General features: G+C 46.9%; 1 pseudogene; it reads right to left on the bottom strand.

Moving 5' to 3' along the window:
- Positions 1-4673: 4673 nt before the first annotated feature.
- Positions 4674-13261, bottom strand: LOC144805209 (uncharacterized; annotated as a pseudogene).
- Positions 13262-24464: the final 11203 nt, after the last annotated feature.

Genomic DNA, 24464 nt, shown 5'->3' with positions numbered 1-24464 from the left:
TCGGTCTGCCCTTGAAAATGTCTGGGTTAGAACCTGTGCACTTGAACTTGGAATAGTCTTTGGATTGTCTTTCATACTCTCATATCTAAGTGGGGATGCAGCTTCGTGGTCCATGCCCCTAGTCTCACGGGATGACCCTCTGCTAAGGAATTTTGAAGATTTTAAACGAGAATTCTTACAGATTTTTGACCGACGGAGAATATCTCAAGTGGTGGATAATGAATTGCTTGATTTACGGCAGGGGAATCGAGATTTAATCGCATATCTGGCCCAGTTCAATAAGTTGGTGGTGGAGACCGATTGGCCAGAAAGCAAGAGGGCTGCGGTATTCTATCGCGGGTTGAGAGATGAATTAAAGGACACATTAGCCCAGATTTCAAATTGGCCCACCGAGATTTCCGCGCTCATAGACTTGGTGTTGGAGATTGATTTCCGCCAGGGAGAGCGACGAGGAGAAAAGAAGAAAGTCCTTAAGGTGATAACTCCAAGATTTGACAGGGCTCGGTCAGATGGCGCTAGAACCTCAGAGACTCAATCAGGAGCCGAACCAATGCAGATTGGGGCAATAAGAGGCCCTTTGACCAAAGAAGAGAAGGATAAAAGAAGGGCAAGTAACCAATGTATGTCTAGTGGATCCGGGGGTCATTTTGTTCGGAACTGCCCAAAGAGACCAAAGGGCACCTTCAAGCCGAAGGAAAACTAACGGCACCACCTGTGGGAGGAGTTGAGCAGGTGAGTGCGATCCAAGAAATAACTCCACATGAACATCAAGTGGCCAATACGCTGCAATCAGTGGCTCCACATTTAATTCTGACCATGGAAGTGAAGTTCAGACAGACCGTCTTAACTGAAGTATCAGTCATGATTGATTCGGGAGCCACAGGGAATTTCTGTGATCTAAGGTTTGCTGCTAAGGTTGGAATCCAGGCAATGAAGAAGGTAAAGAGTGAGCCTGTTCGGGCAGTGGATGGGACAAACCTTTCGTTAGGTCCAACCGTGAGCCACACGGAACTAGTTCAATTGACGGCCAATGACGGACATCAGTAGCAGATTCAGTTTAATTTAATAGATGCTCCCCAGTTTCAACTAATTCTTGGCCTCCCATGGCTTACTGAGCATAATCCTACGATCAACTGGAGCTCCAGAACCATTGTAATGGATTCGGGCTACTGTCATGAGAATTGTTTTGATTCAGAGGCCAGACGTGCGAGAGACAATCCAGCTTTATCGTTATGTACCAATGGGCATTCCATGTGCGTGATCAACACTCAGGAAATTCCCGAGGAATACAGAGAATTCGAGGGTGTATTTAACGAAGTAGAAGCAGAACATTTACCGCCACATCGAGTTTATGACTGCAAAATAGAATTGGAGCCTGGGTCAAACTTGCCATGCAGTCGTGTCTATGCCTTAACTGAGAAGGAACACCAACATCTAAAAGAGTACCTAGATAAATACCTAGCCAATGGGTTTATCCGGCCGTCTCAGTCACCTGTCTCGTCTCCCTTATTTTTTGTGCCCAAGAAGGAGGGAGAATTGCGGTCATGCATCGACTACCGAGCCATCAATAAAATAACCAAGAAAAACCGGCATCCCTTACCATTGATTTCGGTGCTTTTGGACCAAGTAAACGGAGCTCAAATCTACACAAAACCCGACCTGAGGGGCGCTTATCATCTAGTTCGAATGCGAGAAGGAGATGAGTGGAAGACGGCATTTCGGACTAGATTTGGGCTTTTTGAATATCAGGTAATGCCCTACGGTTTATGCAATGCCCCAGCTGCTTTCCAGCACTTCATAAACGACGTCCTGAAGGAATTTATTGATCAGTGTGCAATTGTGTACATTGACGATATTCTAATTTATTCTTCTGATGTGGCAAAACATCATGAGCAAGTGAAGGGAGTGTTGCGGAAGCTACAAGAGAATAAGTTGTGAAGCTGGAAAAGTGTGCATTCGATGTTTCACAGGTAGAGTTCTTGGGTTTTGTACTTTCGCCTTCTGGAATTCTGATGGATCATCGCAAGGTGGAAGCCGTGACGAATTGGGAATCTCCGAGGAGCGTAAAAGAAGTCCAAAGCTTCATTGGATTCGCTAACTTCTATCGGAGATTTATCAGTGAGTTCTCCAAAAAGATTCTTCCCCTCAATAAATTGCTGAGAAAAGGAACCAAGTTCGAGTGGTCAGGGGAGTCTGAGGAGGCCTTTCAGTCCTTAAAAAAGGACTTCACCACAGCACCAGTTTTGTTACATGCTGGTCCTTCGGAGCCTTTTTATGTTGAGACAGATGCGTCGGATCAAGCAGTAGGAGGAGTTTTGTCTCAGCGACATAAGACCATCGGCCAACTGCACCCGGTCGCTTATCGTTCTAGAAAGTTGACTCAAGCGGATATAAATTATACTATTACAGAGAAGGAGCTACTGGCCATAAAAGACGCCTTTTAGGAATGGCGACATTACTTGATGGGAGCCCGGCATCAAGTGACGATGTTTACAGATCATCGCAATTTAAAATTCCTGAAAACAGCCAGAACTTTTACACCTAGGCTATTGAGATGGTCCTTGTATTTTGCAGACTATGATTTCGTGATCACGTTTCGTCAAGTACTGGCCATAAAAGACGCCTTTTAGGAATGGCGACATTACTTGATGGGAGCCCGGCATCAAGTGACGATGTTTACAGATCATCGCAATTTAAAATTCCTGAAAACAGCCAGAACTTTTACACCTAGGCTATTGAGATGGTCCTTGTATTTTGCAGACTATGATTTCGTGATCACGTTTCGTCAAGGAGCTCAAAATGGAAAAGCGGATGCATTATCTAGGATTGGTACAGAGTCTCAGAAGACTGTTACAGACGTTCAGCCCATCATTCCCAGTGACAAGATCATAGGAGCCATCACCTCCATTAGTCTAAGAGAGTCGATTGCCGACGTCATGAGTCCAGAGACCATGCAGGATTGGGCTAAGGAAGATGTCAACAGAAAGATCATTCAACAAATGCCTTATCATCAAGATGCCTTGTATCTTCCGACAGCAGAGCTACAGCAACAAGTAATGCATGAATGCCATGATGACAAATTAGCTGGTCCCAAAGGAGAAGCCAAGACAGAGGAGTTAATTAAGAGACATTACTGGTGGCCCAAGATGACGTCAGATATTGAGAAGTATGTTAAGTCATGTGAGATTTGCGCGCAGGGAAAGTCAGAACGGCAGGCTAAAAAGGGGTTATTGCAACCTCTACCCACGCCTCCTCATCCTTGGCACACCGTTACATTAGACCTCATTACAGATTTACCTACTAGTCAGGGGTTCGATACCATCCTGGTGGTGGTGGATGCCTTTTCAAAAATGGCCCACTTTACAGGCTTAAAAGGGGTTCCTTCAGCCAAACAGCTGCCCATTTCAGTTCCCAGATTGTCAAGATACATGGAATTCCTAAAATTATCATTTCTGACAGGGGTTCCCAATTTGTGTCCCACTTCTGGAGGGCATTTATGGAAGGGTTGGGAACCGAAGTTAGATCCTCCACTAGTTATCATCCTGAGACAGATGGGCAAACTGAGAGGGTGAACCAAGAACTGGAACAATATTTGCGGCTGTTCCTTTAAAAAGAGGAAGGGAATTGGTCGGACTATTTGTGGACAGCGGAATTTGCCCACAATAATGCAAAGAACAGTTCGACAGGGTATTCCCCCTTTTTCCTAAACTATGGCAGGCACCCAAATGCAACTATTCGACAAATTGAAACAGCAGTTCCAGCAGTTAAGGAAGTCATTTCGCACCTGCACCAGATTCAGCAAAGAGCTGCAGACAATCTAAGAGTAGCAAAAGAAAAGTATAAGGAATATGCTGATCGAAAGAGACGTGAGGGGCCTTCCTTGGCTAATGGGGACCAAGTCTGGTTGAGCACAAGAAATTTGAGGTTAAAGGGAAACCGAAAGTTTCAACCTCGATTTATTGGCCCTTATCCTGTCGAAGAAAAAATCAATCAGGTTACCTATCGACTAAAACTGCCCCCCAAGCTCACGATACACCCAGTTTTTCATGTATCCTTGTTAAAGAAGGCTTCTACGAACCTGAGAACCCAATCACCCCCAAAGCCCATTCAGTTAGAGACAGGTATAGAGTACGAAGTGAGAGAAATTTTGGACTCCAAAAGATCTAGAGGGAAGTTGTACTATTTAGTAGACTGGAAAGGTTATGGCCCAGAGGAGCGATCTTGGGAACTGGAGGAGGATGTTCATGCACCTAGGTTAATTAGGTAATTTCATCAACGATATCCCACCAAACCAAGAAAGAGAGGACCTGCCTTGTTGGGGGGTACTGTCAGGACTCAAACCCTGGATTCCATCCTTTGCACCCCCAAAACGATACGAACTGGACAAGAGGCTGCTAGAGACACTTGGGCAAGGAAGGTGCGATCCTGAAGAAATAAGATGGCCGCCGTTGTTGCCATAGTAGATGGCGAGTAGGCGCTCTAGTCTTTCAGGCCACAGCTGCAGTGAACTTTATGAGCAGCGCGAGCGCATCAAGGAATACGCACTTCACTGAGGATTCTGACCGGAGAAGTTCGTCCTGAAATATCGTCATAGTTTTTGAAGTAGAACTTGCACTAGAGAAGCGGAATTTCAGTTTCATCTTAAACTGGCAGTTTGTGAGGCACTCGGCACATTAAGTCAAGCGCGAGCTGCCAAGCAAGTTGAACTCGGTCACGTCTTGTGAGGCTTCTGAGGAGAAAGGTATCATGTTGCCAAATGAGAGGTGACCCGGAGTGAGGAGCAACGCGTCCACGAAGACTTCAGAGGAAAGGAGCTCCGTGACACATCCTGAAAAGAGGAGAGAACGGAGTTTAGTCCCTTGAACGCCGACGCTGGAAGAGAGAAGCTAATGGAATATAAATAGACTTTTCAGCTAAAGTTATTGTAAAAAGTTACTTACCTGAGTGGAGGAATATGCAGAGCCTCGGCATACCTGTAAAAGAAAAGATTGAGATAAGAGGTTATGCACCAACAGTTGTACAGCCATGAGGGAGAATACTTAGGCTTGTAAATATGTAAATACGCACCAGGAGCAGCGGAATAGTTGATACCACTTTCAACCTGTAAAAGACAATCTAAATACAAAGGTTAAATCACTTAAGAAGAGCAGCATTGAATATAAGGAATTACAGAACCCCAATTAGAGAAAACTCCGCTAATTAGTGAAGTAAGTGCACTTACCATTAAAAAACAATAATATTAGTCTAGCCCCCCCTTTAGAGAAGGATATTAATATGGCTGTTCTTCCTTTCACACTAGTGACAACTGACTAGAGGAGAATAGAACTACTACAATTATTCAGAAGAGGAGCTATGGTCCTGGAGCATAAGGGTGGGTGAGAGAAGATAACAGAGTAGACCCATATAGCTCTTAGGAGGCTAGGATTGTAATAATGTGTTATTGTTTTTAGGTTCCATTGAAAAGGACAGTAACTGAAGGTAGCTGTTTGAAGGACCCAAAGCAGGACCAGTCTCTTCTCTTCTCTGTTTGTTATTTTATCCAATTCCCCCGTCCCCCGAGGTAATGATGGAAGGTTCTGAGTAATGACCTCCTAGCATTGCTGAGAGGGATTGGGGTAGTAGCATCTCTGTTCCTGTGCAAGAACCGGTAAGCCAAGTTTAGCTTTTGAGTTCTGACATGCGCTTTTTTTTTTTACAAGACATGCAAATACATTGTAGGTGTCTTATTCCATTGTTGTAAAGACAGAGGCCTCATTTGTCACAATTGTCTAAGCTATTCTGCTTAGTTGTGCCAATGTAGCTTTGTTTTTAGACTGGATGAATCTATTTAGTAAACAGGTTCTCTTGGTTTCTTCTAGCGAACTTAATTCAGCGCAGCTCACGTGCTCAGTATCTATGTTGTAGCTCTCCGTGACAGCAACTTCTGAAAACAAATGTGTGCAGGGCCCTTCTGTTCACCTGGGCAGTGTGCGGGCTCTGCATTCACATTATAATGTTATGCAATTATTTCATAACCTGTTGCAGAAGCTTGCTTGGGAATTGTTTAGCAGTGATACGAGTGTATTTAATACCGAACCCTCTTGTTTTGCACATACTCCGGTTCTTAGCTACATGACTGCGTTTTTGTCTAAACTATTGCATTTTATTTTCCATGGGCTGTTTCTTTAGTACATTGTGGCGTCTCGAGGTCACCTTAAAGCGATCATGGGAGTTCTGTACTTTGTTTTCATGTTACACCTGACCTAGCGCTGTCATCCGTACTGGAGTGTGCATGTGCCCTGCTCTCCACATGCGGCCTAAGCAGAATATTGCTTGTAAGACCTGAACTCTTCTGTTTTTATAAACGCCAAAACAAAAACCTTTTTTGAAAAGCAGTATGAAGACGGAAAAGGGAGAAATGGTCCCTAATACTTTCACTGAAATTATGAAAATGTCACACATAGCAATCTGAAACCTTGGCAGCTATGGTTTGGGGATTCACGGCCCTGTCGAATATAAAGAATCACCCCTAGGACCAGGAACATTCGAAACGCTACTCAGCCTCATTGCAGCAGCTGTGTCTACATTGCACACATTGAATGAAATACAAGTCCTCATTACAAATCACTCCTGAATATCATGCCTGTTCCTTTGCAGAAGTTAAAAAAACTTAACACATTGCTGGTATTTCACTGAGGCAGGGAGCAGAGTAGGCATGAGGGGCTGAATCTGAGTCTCCTCAAGAGCACACCATGCAAGGGTGAGGCCTGTCCTTGGACTGCGAGTGTCTTAAACACCCATGTCAGGGTCTTTGCAGGAGCCACTGCTTGTTTCCCATAACACCCATGTCTGTGTGTTTACAGGAGCCAATGCTTGTTTACAGGCGCCAATGCTTGTTTCCCATAACACCCGTGCCTGTGTGTTTACAGGAGCCAATGCTTGTTTCCCATAACACCCATGTCTGGGTCTTTACAGGCGCCAATGCTTGTTTCCCATAACACCCATGTCTGTGTCATTACAGGAGCCAATGCTTGTTTCCCATAACACCCATGTCTGTGTCTTTACAGGAGCGAATGCTTCTTTCCCATAACACCCACGCCCGTGTCTTTACAGGAGCCAATGCTTGTTTCCCATAACACCCATGTCTGGGTCTTTACAGGCGCCAATGCTTGTTTCCCATAACACCCATGTCTGTGTCTTTGCAGGAGCCAATGCTTGTTTCCCATAACACCCATGTCTGTGTCTTTGCAGGCGCCAATGCTTGTTTCCCATAACACCCATGTCTGTGTGTTTACAGGAGCCACTGCTTGTTTCCCATAACACCCATGTCTGTGTCTTTACAGGCGCCAATGCGTGTTTCCCATAACACCCATGTCCGTGTCTTTTGCAGGCGGCAATGCTTGTTTCCCATAACACCCATGTCTGTGTCATTACAGGAGCCAATGCTTGTTTCCCATAACACCCATGTCTGTGTCTTTGCAGACGCCAATGCGTGTTTCCCATAACACCCATGTCTGTGTCTTTACAGGGGCCATTGCTTGTTTCCCATAACACCCATGTCTGTGTCATTACAGGAGCCAATGCTTGTTTCCATAACACCCATGTCTGTGTCTTTACAGGAGCCAATGCTTGTTTCCCATAACACCCACGTCTGTGATTTTACAGGAGCCAATGCTTGTTTCCCATAACACCCATGTCTGTGTATTTACAGGAGCCAATGCTTGTTTATCATAACACCCATGTCTGTGTCTTTACAGGAGCCAATGCTTGTTTCCCATAACACCCACGTCTGTTTCTTTACAGGCGCCAATGCTTGATTCCCATAACACCCACGTCTGTGTCTTTACAGGCGCCAATGCTTGTTTCCCATAACACCCACGTCTGTGTGTTTGCAGGCGCCAATGCTTCTTTCCCATAACACCCACATCTGTGTCTTTGCAGGAGCCAGTGCTTGTTTCCCATAACACCCATGTCTGTGTCTGCAGGCACCACTGCTTGTTTCCCTGCTGGACCTGGAGGCGGCGGTTCCGTCAGCGGCCACCAGAGGGCGCTCCTCGCCTGCTGATGAATCCACTGAGCTGCCCATGGGATGAAAAGGAGAAGGGTTTCCTCTTCCGGGTCAGCGGCGGCAGAGGCAGCACCAGCAGCAGTGGTGACACCACTTCCTGTCTCTCCATTTGTGTGTTCAGCGGGCAGCCGAGGAGGAAGGAGCCCTGTCTGTCTGTGCAGCGACCTTCATCTTCAGACCCTCGCAGACCCCAGATCTGCCCCTGCCCCCCCTCGCACCCCAGATCTGCCCTCCCTCTATCCCCCCAGGAGGAGGAGAGAGCCTGGTCACGTCTGCACAGGTCTCTGCTCAGGTAGGAGATTGTCCGCACCTTCTGCTGTGTTTGTAGAAATAGACTAAATAATCCTGGAGGGAATCTGTGCACTGCATCTTACTGCACCATGAGGAATGAAAAATGTCCTTGCTGTCGTAACGGAAAGTTTCAATTCTATTAAGGACAAGGAGGCGAGGATTATGCAGTCCTTTCTTCTCTTTATTAAAATAGCAAATTTAAAGTGGACCAATAAGAAACTTTATAGAAACTTCAACTCCCATGAGCACATGGGCCACAGTGTCCATAACAACTGCCATCCAATCACGGGGCTGTCCACTGTATAACCGGTCCTGACGTCCCTTCCTCTTCCTCTTCTTCTCTGCGAGGAAAGATTCCCAGGGCGTACATCATTCCTTCTGATCTTGTCCTAAACCAATATAAGACAAACCGTTATCTTGATTCCTTTCCGTATACGGAAGTAAAGAATGCGACATACAGAGCAGCATAACCAGGTAACCTTTGAAAAGTGTCATAAACAAGCATAGAATAATCACATATGCCAACAATCCTGATAATGAAAACTCCAGTAGTCTCACAATCAACATGAAACAAATACATTTGCATTAACATCCTCAAACCCATTCGAAAGGTTACTTACTTAGATTACGGAGACTCTGGGTGGGGTGAGACCATCAAGTCTCGGGAGGGATAATCCTCGCCTCCTTGTCCTTAATAGAATTGAAACTTTCCGTTACGATAGCTAGGAAATTTTTCATTCTATGTCAGGACGGAGGCGAGGATTATGCAGGTTTAAAGCCTGTCCACCACCAATTCTGCTGCACCAAAAATGGGTTTGAAGTAAAATTTCTTGAATATGGATTCGGAAGACCAGTCCGCTGCGGCCATAATATCCTCTAAGCGGCCGCCGACCTGAATAGCCTTAGAAGCCATTGCTCCTCTCGTGGAGTGAGCTCCGAATCTGGACACGTCCACCCCTGCCTCGGTCATGATCCAACGGACCCACCTGGCGATGGTAGGAGAGGAAACCGCCTTGAAGGGCTTTTGCAAAGCAATGAGGAGTTGACGTTCTCCCGGGAGACGGTATTCCGACGTCAAGTCCTCATATGCCTTGAGGCACCGTCCCACACAGTTTGGGTTGATCCGGAAAAATAGGGTAAGATACTGACCTGATATTAGTCTTGGTTCTTCTAGCCACCGTAAAGGTGACTCCGTCCGGGGTGAACGCCCGTGCAGTAATGTCCAAGGCTCTGACATATGAGACACGCTTGCACGAGACCAAACAGAGCAAAATTGCCAACTTGGCAGATAACTCCTTTCTGGAGAGATATTGATTGTCCCTCCAAGAACAGAGGAAACGGAGAACGATATTGACGTCCCAGAGGGAGTCATATCTGGGCTCCGGGGGTCTAGACAGTCTAGCACCCTTCATCAACTTACAAACCCACGGGTGCTCTCCTGCCGGTCTCCCATCGATATGGGCATGCCCAGCCAAAATGGCTGATCGGAAAGAATTGATAGACCGATAGGCCAGTCCTGATTGGGCTAATTCAGCTAGAAAATTCAAGATGTGGCTAACATCCGCCGCCACGGGATCGGTGTGTCTTCCCAAACACCAACGACGCCACCGTTGCCAAGCCGAGCGGTACCTCTTGACCGTCCCAGGAGCCCAGGCTCTACGGATGAGGTCCTCAGCGTCTGCCGAAAGGCGTCCGTCCTGCCAATGTCCCCTGAAATCTTCCATGCCATGAGTCGCAAGGCCCCCTGGGTCACCAGAGGATGAGGTTCCCCCTGAGGGCCCGAGAGCAACGACGGGAACAAGGGCAGTAGAATGGGACAATCCCATGACAGTTCCAACAGAGAGGGGAACCATGCCTGAGCCCTCCAGAAGGGCGTCACCAGGATCATGGAAGCTTGCTGACGGCGAACCTGAGCCGCCACTCGTGGAATCATGAGAAAGGGGGGAAATGCATACATTTGTTCCTGAGCCCAATCCTGCAAGAACGTGTCGACTGCCGACGTTTCCGGATCCGGTCTCCAGCTCACAAATTTCGGGAGTTGTCGATTGAGCCGGGATGCAAACAGGTCCATCGAACATGGACCCCACCTGGCCATCAAAGCCAAGAAGACTGATCGTTCCAGTCGCCAGTCGCTGAAATCCTGGAAGTACCTGGATTGCCAGTCCGCAATGGAGTTCTGCTTGCCCGGCAAATACTCTGCCGTCACCGAGATCTGTTTCTCCAGACAATAATACCAAAAATCCTTCGCCAGGTTCGCCAAGGCCCGAGATCGTGGGCCGCCCAGGCGATTGATATACTGTACTGCTAACACATTGTCCATGCGTAGCAGAATGCAGCACGATACCTGGTTCCGTGTAAGAGATTTCACCGCGAAGGAACCCGCCAGGAGTTCCAGACAATTGATGTGGAGGTGAAGCTCCTCCTCCGACCACCGACCTCCCATCGTGATGTCGCCGCAGCGAGCACCCCAGCCTGATCTGCTGGCATCCGACTCGATGACCAGATCCGGGCTGGAACCGAAAATCGCTCTGCCGTTCCACGCACTCATGTGCTCTATCCACCATCGCAATTCCGTTCTCGTTTCCTCTGTGAGGGAGATGAGTTCGGAGTACGTGAGTCCCCTCCTGAGGTGCAGCGCCTTCAATCGCTGCAGGGCCCTGTAGTGAAGAGGGCCCGGGAAGATCGCTTGGATCGAGGAGGAGAGGAGACCGACGATTCGAGCCAACTGGCGTAGAGAAATTCTGTCCTTCCGGAGGACGTGGGAGAGCTCTTTGCGGATTTTGGTTACTTTCTGAGGGGGAAGGCTGAGGGAGGCCGATATCGAGTCTATCTGGAATCCTAGAAACGTAATCCGAGTCGACGGTCGGAGTTCGGACTTCTGGACGTTTATCACAAAGCCCAAGTCCTGGAGTAATGCAATAGTCATGTTCAAATCTAGCTGGAGACGCTCTGGCGACTGATTCAAAATCAATATATCGTCGAGATAAATGATCAATCGAATGCCCCTCTCGCGAAGGGTCTCCACCACCGGTCGAAGGAGTTTCGTAAAGCACCATGGGGCTGACGACAGTCCGAAGGGCAGGGCTTGAAACTCGAAGATCGTGTCGTTCCAAAGAAACTGGTGGAATCTTCGGTGTGGTTGGAAGATCGGAACCGTTAGGTAGGCGTCCTTCAAGTCCAGACGCACCATCCAGTCCCCCTGGAGGAGAAGATCGCGAAGCAGATGGATCCCCTCCATCTTGAAGTGGCGGTACACCAGCCACTCGTTGAATTCCTGCAGGTTTATCACCGGGCGAAAACCTATGTCCTTCTTTTGGACTAGGAAGATGTTGCTTAAAAAGCCCGCAGGGTGTAGCTGAGACATGCAGATCGCCCCTTTCCTGAGGAGATCTGCTACTTCGTTGTCGATCAGGACCGTGTCTTCCGAAGAGAAGACGAGGGGGCAAGGGCGAACCCTCTGACGGGGAGTTCCGTAGAATTCTATCTGGAAACCTCGCACCGTTTGGAGAACCCAAGGGTCTGAAGTGATCTTGCACCAGGTGTAAAAGTGGTCCCGTAACCTCCCCCCCAAAACGGACGGGGAAAAAAGGGTAACACTCACCGGATGGACCTCCAGGTGCATTGGCTCCGCCATGGTAGCCTCTGCCGCGCCCTTTGCCGGCGCCTCGACTGGGGTAGAAGTTTCCCTGACGGCCGTCGGTCCATCCATTGTTACGACGCTGTTGGTTTTAATTGTTGAGGCCTTGTTGAGATTGGTGGCCGGAGGAGCGACCCCTACCTCTTCCGGCCCCTCCAAAAACTCGTCCGGGAAAAATCTTTTTGATCGACGTTTGTGCCCTATCTAAGGCAGAAAAAGTAGTGACGAACTTGTTCAATTCTTTGATAAATGGTTCGCCAAATAGTTTGCCCTGTGCAATGGGTCCCGCTTCTGAGGTGGCCAGGTCACCTAGCTTAGGTCAATTTTAATGAGGAGAGACCTCCTCCGCTCCGCCGCCAGTGCACAATTCGCGTTGCCCAAAAAGCATAGGGCTCGCTGGGCCCAACCTGCCACGATCTCCGTGGACATCGCAGTCCCCGACTCCTTAGCCCTCTCGGCCAGCTGGATGATTTGAGTTACAGGTCCCACTGCGTCCAGGAGCTTATCCTGGCAGTTGCGCCAGGAGCGGTCTATACCCTTCTTGGGGTCTCGCATGAATTTGGCAAAAAATGCGCAGAGCTTTTCGTCAATATCCGGGGTGACCGCCACCCTGCCTTCTAATTTCGGCCGAGGGCACTCTCCCCGCATGCGGGTTCTAACTTCCCTCTCAAGGGGTTGGCGAACTTTGCTTGCAACATATTTCGCCACCTTAGGATCAGGTATCCACTCCTATGATCTAGGATGGTAAATCCTAGTTGGATCAAACATGTCCGAGTATTTATCGTCACCCTCCTGGGATTCTGAGGAATGAGACGCCGGGCGCCAAGGACGACCCGAGTAATCATCCTCATCCCCCGAGGAGGCGTCGTCATCAGAAACACCCTCTCCCTCCACGGGGAAACCATCCTCCTGGTCCGTGTCTGGGGCGACCTCGTCGCCATCCTCTCCGGGGTAAAATCCCTCCCGGCAGGGTATATTCTTTAACGTCCGCGCACTCTTATGGAAAGAGTCTCTGAGACGATCAAACTCTTCCAGGTGCCCCGTGTGACATTTACCAGAGACTTTGCCCCCACCCTGCCCTCCTTTGGGGCCACGGTCGACAGGCGCTGAGCCCCCGAACACCCGGGGATACTCTGGGCGAGTGCGTCCACTCTCTCCCTCAGCGGCGCCAGGACAGAGTCCAGCGCCTGCGAAAGCGCGCGACCAACCGCAGGCGGCAAGGGCTGGGAGACACCAAGCTCCTCCGCCTCCTGAGTGGAGGTATTTAACTGCTCACTAGACTGCATAATGGAGGGTGTGAGCACCTAACACTTTAACACCTCTTAACTTTACTGAGGTAGCCCCCTCGCCGGTGCTCAGGACGTGGTCTGCCTGGAAAACCGTCAAAACGGGTGCGGTACCACTGAGTGGCCACTAGGTGGCGTTGCGCCGAAGCGCGCGTTAAACGCACCGAAGCCGAAGCCGGTGTCTGGCGAGGGTTGGTGAGGGGGAGAGCACTCCTGCCTCAGCGCGCCCGTGAACCGAGCGAAAGACCGCGAGCGCAGCCGTTCACCCGAGGCGGGCGCCCCACAGAGTCAGGGAAGCGCTGAAGCGCGCTCCGCGCTTAAGCGGCAGAGACGGCGCAAGCAGCGCCTGTCACTCATCACGCTGCCACGAAACACTGACACGCAGCAATAACAATTTAGAGCAATATGGCAACCACAGAAGCAGAATACTGCACAGGATAAACTCAACCAGAAAACAGCACAATACGTCAGAAAAAGATATGAAATGACTTATCTGACGAGCAGAGAAGAAAGAGGAAGAGGAAGGGACGTCAGGACCGGTTATACAGTGGACAGCCCCGTGATTGGATGGCAGTTGTTATGGACACTGTGGCCCATGTGCTCATGGGAGTTGAAGTTTCTATAAAGTTTCTTATTGGTCCACTTTAAATTTGCTATTTTAATAAAGAGAAGAAAGGACTGCATAATCCTCGCCTCCGTCCTGACATAGAATCTACACTCTGCGCTGCATCTTACTGCACTGTGAGGAATCTACACACTGCGCTGCATCTTACTGCACTGTGAGGAATCTACACACTGCGCTGCATCTTACTGCACCATGAGAAATCTACACACTGCGCTGCATCTTACTGCACCATGAGGAATCTACACTCTGCGCTGCATCTTACTGCACTGTGAGGAATCTACACACTGCGCTGCATCTTACTGCACTGTGAGGAATCTACACACTGCGCTGCATCTTACTGCACCATGAGAAATCTACACTCTGCTCTGCATCTTACTGCACCATGAGGAATCTACACTCTGCGCTGCATCTTACTGCACTGTGAGGAATCTAAACACTGCGCTGCATCTTACTGCACTGTGAGGAATCTACACACTGCGCTGCATCTTACTGCACCATGAGAAATCTACACACTGCGCTGCATCTTACTGCACCATGAGGAATCTACACACTGCGCTGCATCTTACTGCACCATGAGAAATCTACACACTGCGCTGCATCTTACTGCACCATGAGAAATCTACACACTGCGCTGCATCTTACTGCACCATGAGGAATCTACACACTGCGCTGCATCTTACTGCACCATGAGGAATCTACACACTGCGCTGCATCTTACTGCACCATGAGAAATCTACACACTGCACTGCATCTTACTGCACCATGAGGAATCTACACACTGCGCTGCATCTTACTGCACCATGAGGAATCTACACACTGCGCTGCATCTTACTGCACCATGAGAACTCTACACACTGCGCTGCATCTTACTGCACCATGCGGAATCTACACACTGCGCTGCATCTTACTGCACCATGAGGAATCTACACACTGCGCTGCATCTTACTGCACTGTGAGGAATCTACGCACTGCGCTGCATCTTACTGCACTTTGAGGACTCTACACACTGCGCTGCATCTTACTGCACTGTGAGGAATCTACACACTACGCTGCATCTTACTGCACTGTGAGGAATCTACACACTGCGCTGCATCTTACTGCACTGTGAGGAATCTACACACTGCGCTGCATCTTACTGCACCATGAGAAATCTACACACTGCGCTGCATCTTACTGCACCATGAGGAATCTACACACTGCGCTGCATCTTACTGCACCATGAGAAATCTACACACTGCGCTGCATCTTACTGCACCATGAGAAATCTACACTCTGCTCTGCATCTTACTGCACCATGAGGAATCTACACACTGCGCTGCATCTTACTGCACCATGAGAAATCTACACTCTGCTCTGCATCTTACTGCACCATGAGGAATCTACACACTGCGCTGCATCTTACTGCACCACGAGAAATCTACACACTGCGCTGCATCTTACTGCACCATGAGGAATCTACACACTGCGCTGCATCTTACTGCACTGTGAGGAATCTACACACTGCACTGCATCTTACTGCACCATGAGAAATCTACACTCTGCTCTGCATCTTACTGCACCATGAGGAATCTACACACTGCGCTGCATCTTACTGCACCATGAGAAATTTACACACTGCGCTGCATCTTACTGCACCACGAGAAATCTACACACTGCGCTGCATCTTACTGCACCATGAGGAATCTACACACTGCGCTGCATCTTACTGCACTGTGAGGAATCTACACACTGCGCTGCATCTTACTGCACCATGAGAAATTTACACACTGCACTGCATCTTACAGCACTGTGAGGAATCTACACACTGCGCTGCATCTTACTGCACCGTGAGGAATCTACACACTGCACTGCATCTTACTGCACTGTGAGGAATCTACACACTGCGCTGCATCTTACTGCACCGTGAGGACTCTACACACTGCGCGGCATCTTACTGCACTATGAGTAATCTACACACTGCGCTGCATCTTAAACATTTGTTAATTGAACCACATTCACAAATCCTGAGGGTACGTTTACTGGATGGCACCGACGTGCTTTTAATTAATTTTTACAACAACATTTTTACTAATTCTCGGCACAAAGTGATAGATGAGTTATCCTGTGCCCTAATGAAGCTGGTAAGCAAAGCAACATGCACTTTTATTTTCGTTTGGGCGGGGGATTTTAATTTACAAGTCTGTAGTCTATCCTCCTCCAGGGTTTGTGGGATCCTAACTAACAGCGGGGAGAGTATGTCCCACTTTCCACATAATGCTTATGGAGAGTTAATCAATAGCACTATGGTTTTGTATGATTTAGAGCTATTGAGTACTGAACAGGAGGGAAGTGAGTGTCCAATTCCCACCTTTACTGGAAGGAATGTGGGATCCATTATCGACCATATCATGGTCTCATCCAGCTTGGTACCCCACTGCATAATTAAAGTAAGGGACACATCCTCCTTGAGCGACCATAACTGTGTTAGCTTGCAAATAACTACATGGATGGTTAGAACTGAACCGCCCACTAGAGTATTGGCAAATATAGAGCCACTTAGGCCTAATGGGGTTAGGCTGAGATGGAAAGGGGAAAATTCGGCCATAGTGGAACCCTTAATCATAAATAAATGCATGATGGACATTGACATTATTTTATGTCTAGGATGCCCGTCTGCACAGGTTATGACTCATTTTCTTAACATCAATACTATCATTAATAGTATCTTTTCGGGGAAAAAAGTAGGCAGAGGAGGGAAAGGGATTGGATGGTTTGACCATGCCTGTACGTCCCTGCTCTCACAACTTAAACAAGCTCTGGCCGTTACCCCAAGGGATAAGGACAGAATCAAACTTTTAAGATTTGATTATAAAAAGGCGCTATCTGAAAGAAAGAAGGAATTACAGCAGGAAGCATGGGATCACCTTACCCAGGCAGCAGAAACTGCTGATAGTCGCCTGTTTTGGTCCACTGTTAACTCCCCTTTCCTCCAAGATGACAAAATCCCTCATCTTTCCTCTAATGTGGGCAGCGAGGACTGGGTGAACCATTTCTCCGCGATTTTCCAAGACAATAATGTTATATTCACCCTGTGCTCCGTGTCGCTGCCCAGGTCGCGCGCTGAGCTCGTGCTGCCTGACTCGGTGACATGTCCAGTGTTCGGTCCAACGGCTGTCAGTTGCCCGTTTGGTCCCGATCTTGATGGTTGGGTTTTCCTACATCTTTGCTCAATAAAAGACCCTAACCTACACGACGTTGGTGTGCCGCCTGTCTTCCTTTTATAACATTTTGGCGACAGTTGAAGGCGGAGGGTAACGCGAGAAAGAAAAGTCAGAGTTTAGCGGAAAAGACGACGCGAGAAAGGAAACCCGACCAGAGGAAATACTCACAGACCAGAGAAAGCGGATCGAAATTAGAAACAATAACCTAAGCCTTAAGAGAAGGTATGTTGAGTAGTCGCTCACCGTGAAGGGAATTAAAACTGTAGCTGTCTTCGTATGAAGTGTGACGGAGCATTAACTGTTAGTATTCAGCCCGTCAACGCAGGCGACAGCGCCCCCATGGTGCCATTGCTCTTAAAGGGGAAATTATCACTGCAAACAGAAAGGCAGTACCAGTGAGCCCCACCACTCGGGGGAACAATTTAAAAGGGAAACGCACTTAAACAAAGAAAGTGCATTTTAAACGAATACCAGCGCAATTCAGTCTACAGTGACACACTCACTTTTAAGCAAGTTCGTCACCGTGTGTCACGCAACCACAAGGGAACTGCACTTTAAATAAACATATTTGTCGTTAAAGACGGCCGACTTTGGAGAAAGCCTAATTTACAGTGACACACTCACTTTAAAGTCAACCTTCTCATAGTGTGTCACGCACCTACAACATAAACGACAGTGACACACACACTTTAAATTGAGATATCACAAACCTTGCTGAGTAATTTTCCTCTCTGATTTATGTTTCTATGAGATTTGTGTTAAGTATATTTGTAAGTGTTACTCCTGGGTATTCACTATGAATGTGAGTAATGCCATTCAAGCCCCTGTCCCTTTCCTAAGTGCCCCGGGTGAACCATCCATGGAATGGGACGATTGGTGTGAGGCATTTGAGAATTACATCATAGCCTTGGATGGTACAAAGTTTTCTGCCATCAGGAAGAAGGCTTTGTTACTGGGTGCCTTAGGGAAGGAGGGACAAAGGGTATTTAAATACTTGCCGAACCCGCCTCTTGACATTGATGATGTTTACAAAGATGCTCTATTTAGACTATATACTAGGTTTGCTAAGCAGGAGAATGTAGTAATGCGCAGGCACAAATTTTACACTGCCCCGCAAAGGGAAAATGAAACGATAGATGAATTTGTTTCTAGGCTAAGAGAACTCTCTGTGAAATGTCAGTTTGAGAACATACAGGATGAGATGATTCGGGATCAATTAATTGTGCAATGTTTTAGTAAGAAAACACAAGAAAAGTTGTGGGCAGCTAAAAACCCCACCCTCACTGAAGCAATTACTATTGCTAAAGTTGCTGAAGAAAGCGATAGGTGCATGAAGGAGCTTAAAAGAATACAACTGGGACACACAAGTAGTCAGGAAGTTGCAAATTTGCAGGCAGATGCTTCAGAAAGCATAGGCTTAATACAAGGAAGACAAACAAATAAGGGGGGGAAACCCACAACCTCTTTTAATAGAAGTGGGACAACTAGCAAGTTTAAACAGACCACACGGTCTTGTAATAGATGTGGAAGCCCTTTTCATTTAGCTGATTCAAAGAATTGTACGGCTTTATCTAGGGATTGTTTAAAATGTGGGAAGAAAGGGCATTATGCACGAATGTGTAGAACAAATAGCTCAAAAAAGGTTGCTATGGTTGAGAGTGAAGCTACTGATGATGAAGCGGAGGTAATGATGATTACGTCTGCTGGCAGCCTGGAATTAACAGAGGGTGTTGTCCTATCTCGGCCTAAAGCAGATTTTGAGTTGAATGGGATTGTTGTCAATTTAATGGTGGATACAGGGTCGCTTTACACAATCATCCCAAAAAAATTGTATAATTTATCTTGCACCGGATCTGTTTTAGTGAAATCTGACATCACTCTAAGAGGTTATCAAGGGGTGAGCATTGGTGTCCTTGGATTCTTTGAGGCCAACATTAGGTTTAAGGGGAGAGCCACTCAGGGAAAGGTTTATGTATCCCCACATGGCCCTGCAATTTTGGGATGGTTACACCAATATGAGCTTAATATAAGGGTGAACCCGAGAGCTGATCCACCTGTAATGTGTGTGGAGGGAGAAAATGTGTGCAATATAGTTTATGAGAATCTAGAACCCATTCTTAAAAAACATGAAAACGTCTTCAATGAGAAATTGGGGGAAGCCATTGGTTACAAACATGTTATTAAAACCAAGAAGAGTGTAGCACCTGTGAAACACACCGCAAGGAAGATACCCCTATCTGCAAGGGATGAGGTCAGAAAGATTATCAAGCAGTTATTGGAGGATGACATAATTGAACCTGTGGAGGCCACACAGTGGTTGAGTCCAGTAGTGATCACACAAAAACCGGACAAATCCTTGCGCTTCTGTGTGGACATGCGAAGTCTTAATAAAGCCGTGATAATGGATAGCTTTCCACTTCCAAACATAAATGAAATTGTCCTGAGTTTGGGTGGAGGAAAGATCTTTTCAAAGTTGGATCTCCGCAGCTCATACCACCAGATAAAGCTTCATCCGGACTCAAAGCAATTTACATCATTCATCACTCCGGAGGGGACATACCAATTCAAAAGACTTCCCTTTGGCCTCTGCTTGGCAGCAAGTGCGTTCCAAAGAATCATCACAGATGTCCTCAAAGACATTGAAAGGGTAGTATTTTTCCAGGACGATATCTTAATTCATGGTTTGAACATTGATGACCATAATTTTATTCTAGATAAAGTTCTCACTGCTCTTTCAAGGGCTGGTTTAACATTGCGAAGGGAAAAATGTGTATTTGCTGTTGAGGAAGTAGATTACCTGGGGTACCACGTGTCTGGCCTTGGCATACAACCCAAAAAAGACCTTGTAAGTGCAATATGTAATGTGTCTGAACCTGATGACAAAGACAAACTAAGGTCTTTTATGGGCATGGTTGAGTACTATGCAAAGTTCGTAAAAAACTTTGCAGGAAAGGTAGAACCCTTGCGAATCATCATGCGAAAAGGGAAAGGTTTCACTTGGGGTGCAGATCAGAGGAATGCCTTTTTGTTGATCAAACAAAACATCTTAGATGCTAACATTCTCTCAAGTTTTGTGCAGTCATATCACACCATCCTCACTGTTGACGCCAGCTCTGTTGGGATTGGAGCGGTCCTAACACAAAAAGGGGGTGGTAAACAAAACACTATTGCATTTGCTTCGCGTTCTCTGACTGAGACTGAAAGGAATTACTCGGTCATAGAGCGTGAAGCATTGGCGGCTGCATGGGCAACCCGGTACTTCAGAGTGTATTTATGGGGAATCACGTTCACACTCAGAACGGACCACAAGCCTCTGTTGAAGGTTTTAGCCCCTGGGGGAATTAGAAATTGCTCAGGGAGGTTAGCGAGACTTGCTGTTAGTGTCCAAGAGTTCACGTGTAATGTAGAATACTTACCTGGTTGGTGCAACAGTGTTGCGGACTGTTTATCCAGATTACCCGACACTAAAGAGCTGCCTAAAGAGTTGGTGACCGAGAATGTGGTCTCGTTTTTAGATGACTTAGAAAGTGATTTACCCAGTTCTATATCTAGGAGGGAATGGATTGAGGAAATGAGGAAAGATCTTGTCATGGATGGTTTAATCAAGATGTGCAAGGAAGGGGTGTCAAGGCAAAGTACGGTCTCACCTGCTCTTAGGCCTTATGTTCAGTTACAGGATGAGATTTCCTTACAGGGCGAGTATATTCTTGTGCGGGGCGAAAAATATATACCTCCGGTATCCCTTAGACCCCGCATCATTGCCTTGGCGCATGAGGGCCATCTAGGCCAAACCCTTACTGGTAAACGCATCAAAGCTGACTTCTGGTGGCCAGGGGTAGATGCACAGGTGAAGAGTTGGGTTGAGCAATGCCAGCTATGCAAGGAGTCTGAAAAGAGGTTACAGGTTTGTGCAAGTAAGGATGCCATGGGGAAAATTGTTACTGACGATGGTGTGTGGCAGAAGGTCTGCATTGACTTTATAGGTCCTTTTCATGACCTATTAGATTCTGAGAAATTCGCCTTGGTATTGGTGGATTCAACTTCCAGGTGGGTGGAGGTTGCCTTCATGAAAAGTATCACTGCTGAGTCCACTGTCAAGGTACTTGATGAGATATTTAGACGTGAGGGGATTCCCTCCATGGTTTTAACAGACAATGGCACGCAGCTTACCTCAGCCATTATGGAGGATTATTTTGTATTTCTGGGCTTGAAGCATTTGCGTACTTCGCTCTACAACCCACAAGGGAATGGACTTTGTGAGAGGATAAATAGACTTGTCAAGGGCACTATGCAGCTTGCCTTAGCATCAGGCCGCTCAGTACAGAAGGAAATTAAAGAAATGCTGTGGGCATACCGCACAACGGTTCATAGCAACATGTCCGTGACACCCTTTGAGCTCATGAGGGGGAGGTCGGCGGGTACGAAACTAATTCCTACCTGGCTACATGAGAGAATAAACAAGGTGGGATGCAACGTCCCGGAAAAACGTGTCTCTACTAAAATAGCCGAAGGGGACCTGGTAAAAGTGAAACCTGGCGGTAATCAGAAGATGCTCAACAAATTTAGGGGGCCCTACCAAGTAAAGTCGGTAGTTGGCAACTACATTAAGTTGCAGAATGGCCAAACGTGGAACCTCCGCCGGGTGGCACTTTATCAGAAAAGGGTTAAGTCTGTTCCCTCAGTGCAAACCTCTAAGAATATTGTTGCTGATGGGCTTTGCAGACCTCTTCGCCGTAAGGTTGCTCCTGCTTATTTAAAAGATTATGTGTAATTTTGTTTGTTTAAGGGAGGATGTGGGGTTGAATGGCCTGTTTTACCTGGTCCTGCATTCTCAAGAGAAAGAAGTGTATTCAATGCTGCATTGTTTTTACTTTGTGTTTCACCTGTTTCCTTGCAAAAGGTTGCTATAAGCTTTTGTCCAATTTGTTCTGTTGCATTCTTTTCATTCTCTGTTTGAGGAAAGGAGATGTGTTATATTCACCCTGTGCTCCGTGTCGCTGCCCAGGTCGCGCGCTGAGCTCGTGCTGCCTGACTCGGTGACATGTCCAGTGTTCGGTCCAACTGCTGTCAGTTGCCCGTTTGGTCCCGATCTTGATGGTTGGGTTTTCCTACATCTTTGCTCAACAAAAGACCCTAACCTACACGACGTTGGTGTGACGCCTGTCTTCCTTTTATAACAAATACCATGATGCCCAATGAACATAGGATCTGGCCTGTAGTGCCTCTAGATATTTCGTTGGGAGAGGTGGAGAATGGCATTAAAAATAGTAAGGGGGGTAAGGCCCAGGGGCCAGATGGAGTCCCGATAGATGTTTATAGGGCCCAACCACAGCTTTGGGGACCAATACTTACTTTGGTACTCAACGCTGCAGTAACTACAATGATCCCACCAACATGGGGCGACTCCATTATAGTCCCAATCTATAAAAAGGGGGACAAAGCGCTGGCAAGTAACTACCGGCCCATCAGCCTGCTCGACTCATCTGTAAAAATTATGAGCAGCGTTCTGCTTCTCAGATTAGAGGAGTTGGCAGATGAGAATGGGATCCTTGCAAATTCACAATATGGATTCAGGAAGGGAAGAGGGACCTTAGATCAGTGCCTGAATCTAGAATTGTTGATAGGCAAGTACACCAGAGCCAAACCCGGTATCATCTATCTTTGCTTTGCTGACCTCAGCAGTGCTTTTGATTTAGTTAATCATTCACTTCTTTGGTCAGTTTTGCTTGACATGGGTGCCCCGAAAGAAATTATCTTCTTTCTTGCCAGACTATACAGTAAGCTGCAAACATGTGTCCGGTATGGTGTTAGTGGGGAATGTACTAGTAATTTTAATGTGAAACGGGGAATTAGGCAGGGTTGCGTCCTTGCGCCCCTTTTATTTACCCTTTTCTTTAATGGGGTTGAAGTCGCCTTGAAAACCATCAAGGCTGATGCTCCACAGGTTGCAGGGGACAGCGTCCCAGTTCTGCTGTATGCAGACGACGCGGTGCTCCTGTCATGGACACCCGTTGGTCTACAGCGTCTGATGGACAAATTCACTGAATTTATTGGGAGCAGGAGACTGCTGATCAATAAGAATAAAACCCATACGATGACCTGTGGGATTAAATCGGGCAGAAACCACTCCTTTTTTATAGAAGGGGTTAAAGTGCAGCATGTGAACAGTTTTTGCTATCTGGGGGTAACTTTTACTAGCAATGGTAGGTGGGGGCATGAACTAACGAATGTCCGAACTAAAATGATCAAAAGCTCTTATGGCATTTTTAAATTTGCGTCTAAGCTGGTGGATAGGCGAATCAAGGATATGCTGGAAATCTACAAGGCACGTAGTGTATCCATTGCCCTTTATGGGGCGGGGTTTTGGGGCTATTGTAATACTGATTGTTTACAGATAGAAGAAATTATTGTGCCTCCCTAAATCTGCCCCAACAGAGTTGTTCCATAGAGAGGCTGGGGTTTTTCACCTGACCGAGCTCGCCTTACTTAGGCCTCTATTGCTTTACCGAGCAATTTGGCTTAAGGAAGAGACTGAGTTCAATCAACTTGTAATTAGGGACTGTCTTGGATTAGACAATTGTATGCAGATACCGTGGCTTAAATATGTGGTCGATTGTTACAACAGTATCCTTGATATTAATTTGTTGTTAGAAAACTGTCCCCCTAGAGGTCTTGCTAAACAGGACCTAAAAAATACCTTTATGTCATATAAAGCGCATAAACGTTCAGTAAAGCCAACTCCCTCGTTACTGTTAAAACTTACAATAAATATATTGTTGTCGAGGGATTTCAGCATTACTTGAACGTAGTAACCAGGCCAACACATAGGTTTGTATTGACTAGTTCGCAAGAACTAGGTCTCTTAACTTGGAACGTAAATGGGCTAGGCAATGAGCAAAAACGGGAATATATAAAGGAAGTTATAAATAAAGTGGACATTGCCTGCCTGCAAGAGACCTGGCTATGCGACGACACCCCAACCTTTGATGGATACGTCCAGATACATCAGCCAGCCATAAAGAAAAATCATGGACGGCCCTCGGGGGGGGGGGCTGCTGACATTGGTATCAACAAAAGTAATGAGGGAAATAAAACTGTTGAATACAAAATGTAAATGGGTACAATTATGTAGAATTGAACTTATGACGGTGGAACTGAATTATAAAATGATGATTTTAATGAATGTATACATGCAGTGGGATAATGGGGAGGAGTATGAAAGGGAAATGAGGCGTTTTAAAGAGGATGTAGACAGTACTCTAGAAAAATACCCCGCAGATATAATAATAATAATGGGGGATTTTAATCATAAACTAAACCCAAAAAAGGCAGACCTTTGGAATTGGGAACAGTTAGAGGTGTACGGAATAAACCCGGC

This window comes from Lissotriton helveticus, chromosome 1_2 (assembly GCF_964261635.1).
Source record: "Lissotriton helveticus chromosome 1_2, aLisHel1.1, whole genome shotgun sequence".
In the NCBI taxonomy this organism is placed as follows: domain Eukaryota; kingdom Metazoa; phylum Chordata; class Amphibia; order Caudata; family Salamandridae; genus Lissotriton; species Lissotriton helveticus.
This window is presented reverse-complemented; position numbering and strand designations above follow the sequence as displayed.